This window comes from Schistocerca cancellata, chromosome 12 (genome assembly GCF_023864275.1).
Source record: "Schistocerca cancellata isolate TAMUIC-IGC-003103 chromosome 12, iqSchCanc2.1, whole genome shotgun sequence".
Lineage (NCBI taxonomy): Eukaryota > Metazoa > Arthropoda > Insecta > Orthoptera > Acrididae > Schistocerca > Schistocerca cancellata.
In genome coordinates this window covers 111,270,992-111,281,958 of record NC_064637.1, presented here as the reverse complement: position 1 = coordinate 111,281,958, position 10,967 = coordinate 111,270,992, and positions in this window count along the sequence as shown.

Here is a 10,967-nt window from a genome sequence, read left to right as displayed (position 1 = left end):
TCTCGTTTTAGTCCATACTACACATTCACAAAATATAGAAACTTAAGAGCTGACAGGTCCAGTCAGAGGTATGAAAGATTTTCGCTTATAACTCTCTACTCTTTTTCCTGACTAGGGGCATTTACTTCAAATTCATACGATTACTGTTCTCCACCATCCCTGAAAATTTGCACGATCATCGTGGAATTATGCTGTAACTACATATATCTACATCTCACTGTCGTAAGTTAAGACATCCACAGTGTGTGTGACGGATAGAGGAAGGGAGTGGGTGTACAAAACTGTCTAACATACTGTAGAACGTACTTCTCACCTCCACAATGGGGCGACAGTCTGCTGCAAAAGAAAGTCATTGGCACAGAGATACAACCACAGAGTATTTTGCTGCGATTCACTGGCATATAACGGGTCTGTTGGGGGTGGGCCGCACAAAGCTGATGCCATTCACCCACTGTTCAGCAGTTCTTCCACAGGCAGAAATTACGTCTGTGCTGTAAGCCGACGTAGTGGCATTAAGTATCAGCAGGGCACGGACAGCTGCGTGTCCCAAGAAATAGGGTAGATTCTTTTGCGAACTAAAAACAGCTACCATCTTTTTTACGCTTGTACATGGCACCTGGAGTTCTTTCTGTGTCTTCTCCGAGTATCACAAAAAACTGTCAAGTCGCAATAGCCATCTCTGACAACTACTTTGGCCCGTTCAGTTCGGTAAGACGCGAGCAGATTGTCCATTTCGGAGACAGTCGAGTGTAGAGCAAGGTTTCCTGTATACCACTGTTTTATGTGGATCGACACTTTTCCAGTAATACCGGAACTTTTCAAAAAGTTGAGTTGAACATCAGGATTTGTTTTGACTAACTTACTTCGATCATGTATTTTAACACCAGTTCATAAACTTGATGGCAGCAAGAAGACAATAAGCAGATTTGTGTTACGTTTTCGTTCGAGAAGCACGCAGGCGCCAGTGATACGACCTGTATTCGGAGCCGCAGCGTCGCAACAAACTGCGCCTTAGCTTCGAGATTCCAGTCTACAATCGCGTTCCCAACACCCTCCATCTGTTGGCATACTGAGGAACTTTCTTATGTTTGCCAGCAATAGCTTGTTTCTCATTTCCGTGAGCAATAACTATCGGAAGATGTTCCTTTGATTTCTGATCATGTAAAGCAGGCAGCAGTTCGCCATTCCAGTGATTGCGCAACACCCCACACCCTGTCTTTTAAATTAGCTTTCATAGCTTCCACACTCTCCTCCCGTACGAATTCTTTGAATCGAGCTCTTAGTTGTACCAAGTTCTTCAGTATTGCATCCAAGTGTCTCAATGGCAGTTTCTAGAATAAACTTTGAATCTCTCATACTTAACCGACACAGATACAGGGCTGTTATTAATTTTGGAGTAATGAGATTTTTTCGCAGAATTGTTTCACTGGTTTCAAATTGTATATTCTCAATCACAGACGGGAAATAATCTTGCAAATGCATGTACTTTTCATTACCATCAGAAGATCAGACTGCCTCAATCTCTGTCGCTGTAAGACATTTCTGTCTATATTTCTTTTCATCAATTGAGATGCATCGCCGTATGCAATGTCAAACAAATCACCTAACTTGTTGACAAACTCATCGGCGCTGTTCAAATACGTTAAAGTTTCTTGTGCATTTTTTAACTCTCTCCAGCATTTGAGTAGGCTGCTAGTTTCTTCACACTTATGCAAAGATCTGGCAGGTACACGTACCTTTACGCTAAGGACAAGGCATTCGTGAATCGTGAGATTTGCACGTTCGTTGACAGTTAAATTCATCTCACGGATATTATAAAATCAAACTGCCACAACCTTTCCATCGGAGGGCGGTTCTGAACATTTCATTGCAATATTCACTTTTCGTAACACTACGCCATTCAACATGTTCACCGACTAACAGCAATATGTTTACTAACAATTTACGAAAACACAGACGCGGAAGTGCGCTTCCGCCTTAGCAAATACTGACAACCTGACATGTTCCACTTACAACTCGGCACGGGTTGCCGACGTCCAACGTTTCTGAAATTTTATTTACATCTGTTTTGACATTGTACAAATAAGAGGGTATGCGTTAAAAACAAAGGACATCAGTTTCTCTGGAACACCCTAATGGACAGTTTCGGCAAATTCTACAACCGTCTGCCCACCTACACCGTCGCATTACAACTCGAAAATTCTCATATGAATATTGCAGTACGCTACACTCGTCCCTCGGATGACGGGCTAAATTATAACACACTGCGCAGATGCTATATAGAACCTAGCACCACGCTCAGATTTGTAACCAGTTATTTCGAGTTCTCTGTCTTAAGCGTACTGCAACTTTAAAAGCTCTTCAAAACAAGCGCTTTTGGCTTTTACTAACAATGTATAAAAAGTAGTAATGCTGTAATCATATGATCATTTTCTTTCTTTCGGTATTTATAGACGAAATGACTGTTTTGCTTCTGAATGACTATTCTAGACGTGCCAATGTTCTGTGTTCCTTGTTTAATTTCTGCTGACTACTCTTTTCGTATTAGCTAATTCAATTTTCTCCACTTGTTTTCGAGATCGCTGTTTTGAACATGGCACATGGTTTTTGTGAACAGTAGACCACTGCTTCTGCAACTTTATGTTAGTCATAGCTTAAAGTGTGTGTTCAAGTTCACGTTCTGCCATCAATTCTGTTATCTATTCATCTGCATTCCTCTGTTTTGAGGATAGAGTCAATGCAAGCGTTCTCTCAAAAATATTTTGAAAGTGAATAATGTTCAAGACATGTTGTGTACGCAATGCCTGCAGTATAACCACTGATACGCTCCAAAAAATGTGAATCTTTTGTGGTGAATGATCTTTCAGTATTCGGTGTCCTTACGGCAATTGGAAATTCGTGGTACGGTCTTATAGGACCAAATTGCTCAGGTCATCGGTCCCTAAGCCTAAACACTACTTAATCTAACTTTAACTTACGCTATGGGCAAAACACACACACACACACACACACACACACACACACACACACACACACACACACACGCCGGAGGAAGGACTCGAACCACCGACCGGGGGGGGGGGGGGGGGGACCTTGTGACAAAAATACGCTACTTACGGAAATGACAAAATTCAGGGACATATACTTTTGGTATTCCGACCCTAGGAAGCGACGTCTTTGAGAGGCAAGTTGTTGTCACTTCCGAGCCCCCTCAATGCACATATTAACTAGTTTTCTTCCTGCTGCTAGTATAACATAGAAGAAGCATACAAGTTTGGCAACTGTGAGCGACTAGTTACTTTCTGGTCGGCACAGAGCTATACCGCTAAATTCACTATTTCACGTGTCATTACCATTGAATAATCTTTGCGATTTTCACATAAGGCTATCAATTTATAGTTTTCAATCCCGGAAGATAATTCCACGTGGAAACTGTAAGTAATCTCTTCCTTCACAATGCGATGTACCTCTCCTAGCCACAACATTATCTGAAACCATCTGACAATGCTCAGGTACTTCAATTCCACGCCTGTAGAAACCTTCTGGTTCTAAGTTAAGGATGTTGTCAAACCAGGCCTGAAGCGCATTTTAGTCTGGAAACGAATTTTCTTAACGGTTGTTTGATAAAGAGTGGGAAAGGTAAACATTTGACGTTACAAAACCAGAAAAATAAGTATGTGTGGTATGATTTTCCAAACAACCTCCTGGATAGTTTTGTTTTTCAAATCAGCAGTATGCGTTATGTCCTAGTGCACAGCACCCCTCCTCCCCCTCCATAGATGCAAATTATGTTCACACTGAGTGCTGTATAGGAATGTTGAATGTATTTATTGATCGCGTTCGGGTAAAATATTGCTTTCAATTTTAGCATGGAGTAATCCTATGCCAGGCTTCTAATCCTGTGGAAAATCATTCATGCGAGAACGATCGTTCTTTAAACAACAATATCCTTTTCTGGAATCTTTTGCCCAAAGACACTCGCCCACACGCAATACAAAGATTCAGAGCTGTCTATGCTGCATTCATCCTTCTATTAAACCCAAAGCGAATAATGTGTCACAAATGTTAGAACGTTTTCCACTTGAAAATATTTTACAACTATTTAACAACGTTCTCAACCCATTTTTAGCACCCAAATGTTATAATTATTTCTACACAATCAATGAAACTTTTAGCCTTGTTTGCTATTTCTAAAAGTTTAAACTGACGGAGCTCTATAATGGCTGAAAATTGAAAAAATAAACCTTTCTTTTCTGAAAAGAGATCAGTTTTCCTATTCTTTAGTTTCGCACTTGGCTGCACTCTATTCCTGCTAGTAGTTTCTGCACAACAATCAATTGTGATTTAGTTGCCTGGGTGTGTAATGAACGTATGGATGCCCTTCTAACAATCCGTATATTTCAGATTTCCTGAAGTAACTGCAATATCGGTTCATCTTACCATCCTAATAATAGAACGAAGTGTTACATTAGCATTCCCACGTCGATGTGCCATACACACGCCTTACACAGAAAAATTAGAAAATGAGAGATGCCCGAGGTCGATATGAAAAAAAAAGGAGAAGGAAAATGAGTGTTCTATGGCTACAAGTCTGACAAAGAGAATGAAGTTCTGATAATGAAATTGAGGGATAGCAAACCAGTATGTGTAGCCACAAACAACAGTACTACTACTGCTTTGAGCTCTGATGCAAGCTACTCACAGGCAAAGAGAAAGGAAACGTCTATTGCAGTGCCACATCTGTTTGAAGAATACAACGCCTATATGTGTGGCATTGATGTACTGGACAAGCAGATATCACTTTATAGGACGATAAGATAAAAAAATAAAACCGGTGGTGGCCACTATTCACTCAGATGACATATCTGTATGGTAAACACAACGGTGGACATTCCAAATCTCTAAGCCAAATGAAAAGCTCTCACTGAAGGGGAATAGTGGTGTTGCGCGTTTCAAAGAACATACGATCAACACCGAAATGCAGAAGACCACAAGGACGAAAATTGACGAGAGGACAGGTGAGCACTTTAGCTGCTAAGTAAAATATAGGAAACGTCTTCATACTGCATAAAGACGACAACTGTGTCATAGCTACTCTGTTGGTGTACATGCCAAGTGTTTTGTTTCATTACACACTGAATAGACACACTAATATTACAGTGTGTGTATTTTGTTCACTATGTTTCTTGTTTTCTGCTTTGGCGGTAATATCGCGCCTTTTTATGGCTAATTTTGCCAACGTCCCAGAAATGGGACGGCCTAGAGTTCTTGTTCTATTCTCATCTATTAAAAATTCAGAAAAGTTTTTCATTTATCACGAACGTATCATTTTAAAGTGAAATAAATTGAAGAATAAAGTTTTGGCATAATGGATTAAGTTGCAAACATGCAAAATCCAACACACAACTTCAAGATAAACACTAGAACTTCAAGTAAGAAAGTGACAGGTGGTAAATACACTCACAGCCCCGCGCAGCGTTAACCTGGCGGACGGCGCCTGGAACGCGGCAGGTAGTCTATACACGGCGAGGAAGTCTCGGGCTGATCTGTTCCGACGTTTACGCAGCCACCACCTGTTCGGGGCGAATTGTTTCTGGAAGTTTCTGCTGTCACGAGAGTCCAGACTGTGCTATTACTGGTTGGCTATGTAGTGAAGAGGATTATCTTTGTGACTCCATCAGATGTAACATCAGCAGACACGAATATGATTTAAAAGTAAAACATCAAAGAGTTTATCTCGCGAGTATGTATTTACATCGCGCGACGTTTACCACTAGACGAAGAACACATGATATACCCCTGAAATGGCTGGTGAAGTATGATAGAAATTACTCCATACACTTCCGCATCCTGCAGTATTGCCAGATTGTGCAGACGGCCGCATTTAGAATTCTGAGGTACGGAGGGTTATACTTGGCAGCTTGAGTGAACAACTCTACTGACTCTACGGCAGCCGCCCGGCTGCCAGGTTTTATGTCTGTACTGTTACCCACTCAAAATCCATTCCACCTTGGACGAGAATATAACACGTGGCACTGTATAAGAATTTTAATGAAAACAACTTAAATGGAAATAAAATTTAACAATGTGTCATTTCTACAACATTTCCAATTTCTCTTAATTCCTATGGCCATAGACAGGGTCTTCTCTACCTTACTTTCATCACTTCTTGTCACTCTCCCCTAAATGTAAATTTGTTTCCATTCCAGTCAAATTATCGTGAGACCAGCGACATTAAGGGGATTTCAAAGCGGGGCAAGATAAAAAAAGAGAGCACCAGAAACTACAGCACACGTACATACATAAAATTTTCCAATACACGCGCTCCTAGCAGGAGCAGAATATCTGAAAAGATTTCCATTCTTTTTTTTGGAAATGGAAGTACGCCTATATACATTAGTCACTTTTTCCGGTACCCATACACCGACGATACAAGAATAGACGAAGGGATCACGCGAGGGTGGGCTGCGAGCTGCCACGTCGCGCTAAACCCTCTCTCCACGCCGCGCTGCGTTGAAGCTTTAGGAAAACGGCGCACACATGTTTAACTCGTATGCAGGTATCAATGTAATCGAGATTTTCCTTTTAGTTTATTATTATTCCACTTTATGCTGAACTATTTTCTTCCACGGTCGGTGAATTGCTGTTGTCAAGTATCAGAAGGACATAAACTCCTCTCAATCTCAGATGGCATGGCTTTTTTCCCTGTGGGAAGAGGCTCATACATCGAGCTCACATGAAATTGTCTATGAGGGAGCCACTGAAGGGACGAGTACGTTGGCAACGGTGTGCTGAACCCGGTAGCTCAGGGGTGCCCTTAACCTAGCGACGCCGTCGGTGGGTGAGCTGCAGTAGTCCCCCCCCCCCCCCCCCATGCCAGAGGAGCCCGTCCGGTGTTAGAGACGGGCCCCCAACCCATGTTTTCGCTTGTCTAAACATGGCTGACGAAGAGACAAGCGACTCGTGTGCGTCTGCGAGGGCCTCAATGCCTCCTGCTCCCGCACCATCAGGGGACATGGAGCAGATCCAGGAGTGTTAGCGACAGGCATATTTGGATCACACGGCTATTGGAGTCCAATGTTAAAAATGGCAAGATTAGCCAAATTGCTATATTGGCACTGAAAAATGAACTCGACACCTGGGCTATTGCTCACACCTGAAGAACCAGTGTAAATAAATGCAGTTAGTAGCACGAATGCCATTGCTATCCTAGATCAGCCCTTGGTCTAACGCTTGAAGTTGACCCCATAAGAATTTATCCCAATTTGGCACATTCTTTGCAGTTGTCTGGAGGATCTGGCTGTCCTGAACACAGGATTGAGGCACATAGTGTGGTAGGACGTCAGTACGGACGTAAAGTCACCTTTTCGGCCACGGAGGCTGTTGATAGAATACAGTTAAGAACCATGAATCTCCCCACCAACTTTGGTGCCCTGCGTGACCTCGTCAAAAAGGAATTTGGAAGAAGGAATTAAACATTTGATCTTGATGATATCTACAATCAGGCTGTCTTAGCAAACGGGAGGATAACATATGACTGGAGGAAGACCTTCCCTGATTCATACGTTCATACATATTTTCCATGACTGCTACGACTCAGTTGGGGCAGCTGAACGCACGTAAGAGTAGACTGGTCATGCAGGAGCTCCAGAGGGTGGTGGAGGAGATGAGTCCTGACGTACTCTGTCTACAAGCTTCATACTCTCCTGCGGGAAATATAGCTTTCACTGCGGTAGACTGTCAAATAATAAGCTTCCGCAATGATCCCAAGGCCACAATCATAATAAACATAGCCTTAAAAGTCACAGTGCATGCATATCTCTCACATGACCATTGTACTGTCTTTGAGCTCCAGACGCCCATGGGAGTCATACACCTAGTGAACATGTACTTTCAGTATGGTGACGATATAGAAGAGTAACTCGACCAACTTGTGCAAATAACCACGGCGCTGCAAGGTCGAAGGATAGTGGTGGTGGCAGACGTAAATGCGAAGTCCGCCTGTGGCACAGTGGCACTCTGGATGTAAGAGGGAAAAAAATGAAGGAAACGATCATGTCTCCGCAGTATATCATAGCCAACAGAGCTGGAGATATCAAGAGTGTTTCGTGAAAACATCACCTTCTTTCCATCAAAATATCCAATGTGAGTTCACGGAGCATACTATACTGGCGGGGGAGGTGAAGCTACTAACACACACATAACTTAAGTGTCAGCTAACGTTGCCGGCCACTTGCAAAACTGGATGGTCAGAGACCAGGTGACTACTAGTGATCGCAACTTAATTACCTTCACGATTTCTGACATTATGCCACTGGGACATAGGTTGGGATGTTCAGCTCAACTACAACAGTCTGGGAGCGCCTAGCAAGAGAGTTTGACGTCCTGACAAGGCCAGATGGTGACGAAGTCAATAAGCATCCAGAAGAGCTAGTGGGACGCTTACTAGAGCAGTTAAGGCAGCCGTGCCAACCAGGAGGAGGGCTGTGACTGGCTCTCCATGGTCCGCTGAACTAGGGCAGACGCATCTGTCTGCCAGGAGGCCGAGGAGGTACTACCAGTGAGTGTCGTCTGGAAAGAGAAACAGTGATGGCTGCAAACTTACAGGGACACCAAGGAAGAATTCCAAAGCGAACTAAAAAACGTCAGACTCCTAAACTGGGAAAAGTATGTCCAAACACAATTGGCTATTGACCCTTGGGGCACACCCTAAAAAATAACAGGGGAAAAGATACGGTCACCAATGGTACTTTCAACTATTAAGGATGGGAACCGGATGACAGGGTCTTGGCAGGAAATTGCCGATCCCTGCTCCAGGACGACAAGGAAAAGGAGGATACTGAAGAACAAGGCTTAATTAGGCAGGGAAGAATATCCGAACAACAACAACATAGTGTATCTATTCTCCGAGAACGAGGTGGCGACGCACATTAAATCACTTAAAAGAGGTAAAGCCCCAGGACCAGACGGCATTGTAGCGGAGGTGGTGCAATACATCGCTCCTCAACTGGTAACACCTCTAACAAGAATATACAATAAGGGGTTGAGGCTCAGAATGTTTCCCTCAATCTGGAAAGAAGCCTACGTAGTAATTATCAAGAAAAGCAGGATAAAGATCCTAAGGAAGTCGAGTCCTACTGATCGAGCTGTGTGTTGCATCTGCTTGGGAAATTGTTGGAGTGGTTACTAGCTGACAGGCAGATGGCACACCGGGTGCTCTGTGGGATGAGCAGTAGGCAATGCGGCTTCTGGCCAGGGCGATATGCGTCTGACGCAATCGCCATGGCGGCTGAGGCCTGCAGGTCATCCACACAGAAGTACTTACAAGGGAACCTCCCCATCGCACCCCCCTCAGATTTAGTTATAAGTTGACACAGTGGATAGGCCTTGAAAAACTGAACACAGATCAATTGAGAAAACAGGAAGAAGTTGTATAGAACTGTGAAAAAATAACCAAAAATACAAAGTGAGTAGTTCATGGGAAGATAGGCAACATCAAGGACGCCGGAAACGCATGAGCGCCGTGGTCGCGTGGTAACGTGAGCAGCTGCGGAACGAAAGGTCCTTGGTTCAAATCTTCCATCGAGTGAAAAGTTTAATTTTTTATTTTCAGTTTATGTGACAAACTCTTATGTTTTCATCACTTTTTTGGGAGTGATTATCACATTCACAAGAAAACCTAAATCGGGCAAGGTAGAAGAATCTTTTTATCCATTCGCCAAGTGTACAAGTTAGGTGGGTCGACAGCATATTCCTGTCATGTGACGCACATGCCGTCACCAGTGTCGTATAGAATATATCAGATGTGTTTTCCTGCGGAGGAATCGGTTGACCTATGACCTTGCGATCAAATGTTTTCGGTTCCCATTGGAGAGGCAAGTCCTTTCGTCTACTAATCGCACGGTTTTGCGATGCGGCCGCAAAACACAGACACTAAACTTATTACAGTGAACAGAGACGTCAATGAACGAACGGACAGATAAACACTATGCAAAAATAAAGAAAGTAAAATATTCACTTGATGGGAAGACTTGAACCAAGCACCTCTCCTTCTGCAGCTCCTCACGCTACCACGAGACCACAGCGCTCGTGTGCAAATTGTCTCCATGATATTGCCTATGTCGCCCATGGGCTACTCAGTTTGTATATTTTGCTTATTTTTTCACAGTTCCACACAACTTCTTCCTGTTTTCTCAATTGATCTGTGTTCAGTTTATTAAGGCCTATCCACTGTGCCAACTTATAACTAAATCTGAGGGGGGTGCGATTGGGAGGTTCCCTTGTTAGTTAGCATCACGATAGATATCAGTGGCACCTTCGACAACCTGTGGTGGCCTTCGCTCTTCTGCCGCTTGTGGGAGGAAGAGTGCCAAGGGCCTCTTTATGGGTGTCTTAGGAGCAATTTTGTGGAAAGGGAGGTCTGGCTATCATCCCCTAGTGGGAGAGTGGGTAAGTGGATAACGAAGGAGTATCCACAGGTCTCTCTCTGTCCTGGGGTCACTCTTTTGGGACATCAATACGGAGCCTCTCCTAGACAACTTTGAGAGCAGCGCTGATGTGCTAGCGGTGATAGCCTACGCTGACGACCACCTCCTGTTGGTTGGCAGCTGAAGCCGAGAGGAACTAGAACCCAACATCGGGAGAACTATGACCATATTGTCGCAATGGTGCTACAGGATCAAACTTAAAATGGCGCCAAACTAGTCAATTTACTTGCTTGCTTTTAAAATGCCAATTGACCAGGAACCCAACCGTCAGGATTGAGGGCACACTAGTTATGCACCATCGAGAGGCACGATACCTGGGTGTTATTCTGGATGAGAGATGGAGCTTCGCCCGACACACTGAAGTGGCATCTCATAGGTCGCTAGAGGTCTTTAACAACCTTATAATGATTGGGCACAGGCGATTTCATCTTCCTCCACAACTCATCAAATTATACCATAACACCATCCTTGTTTCCATCG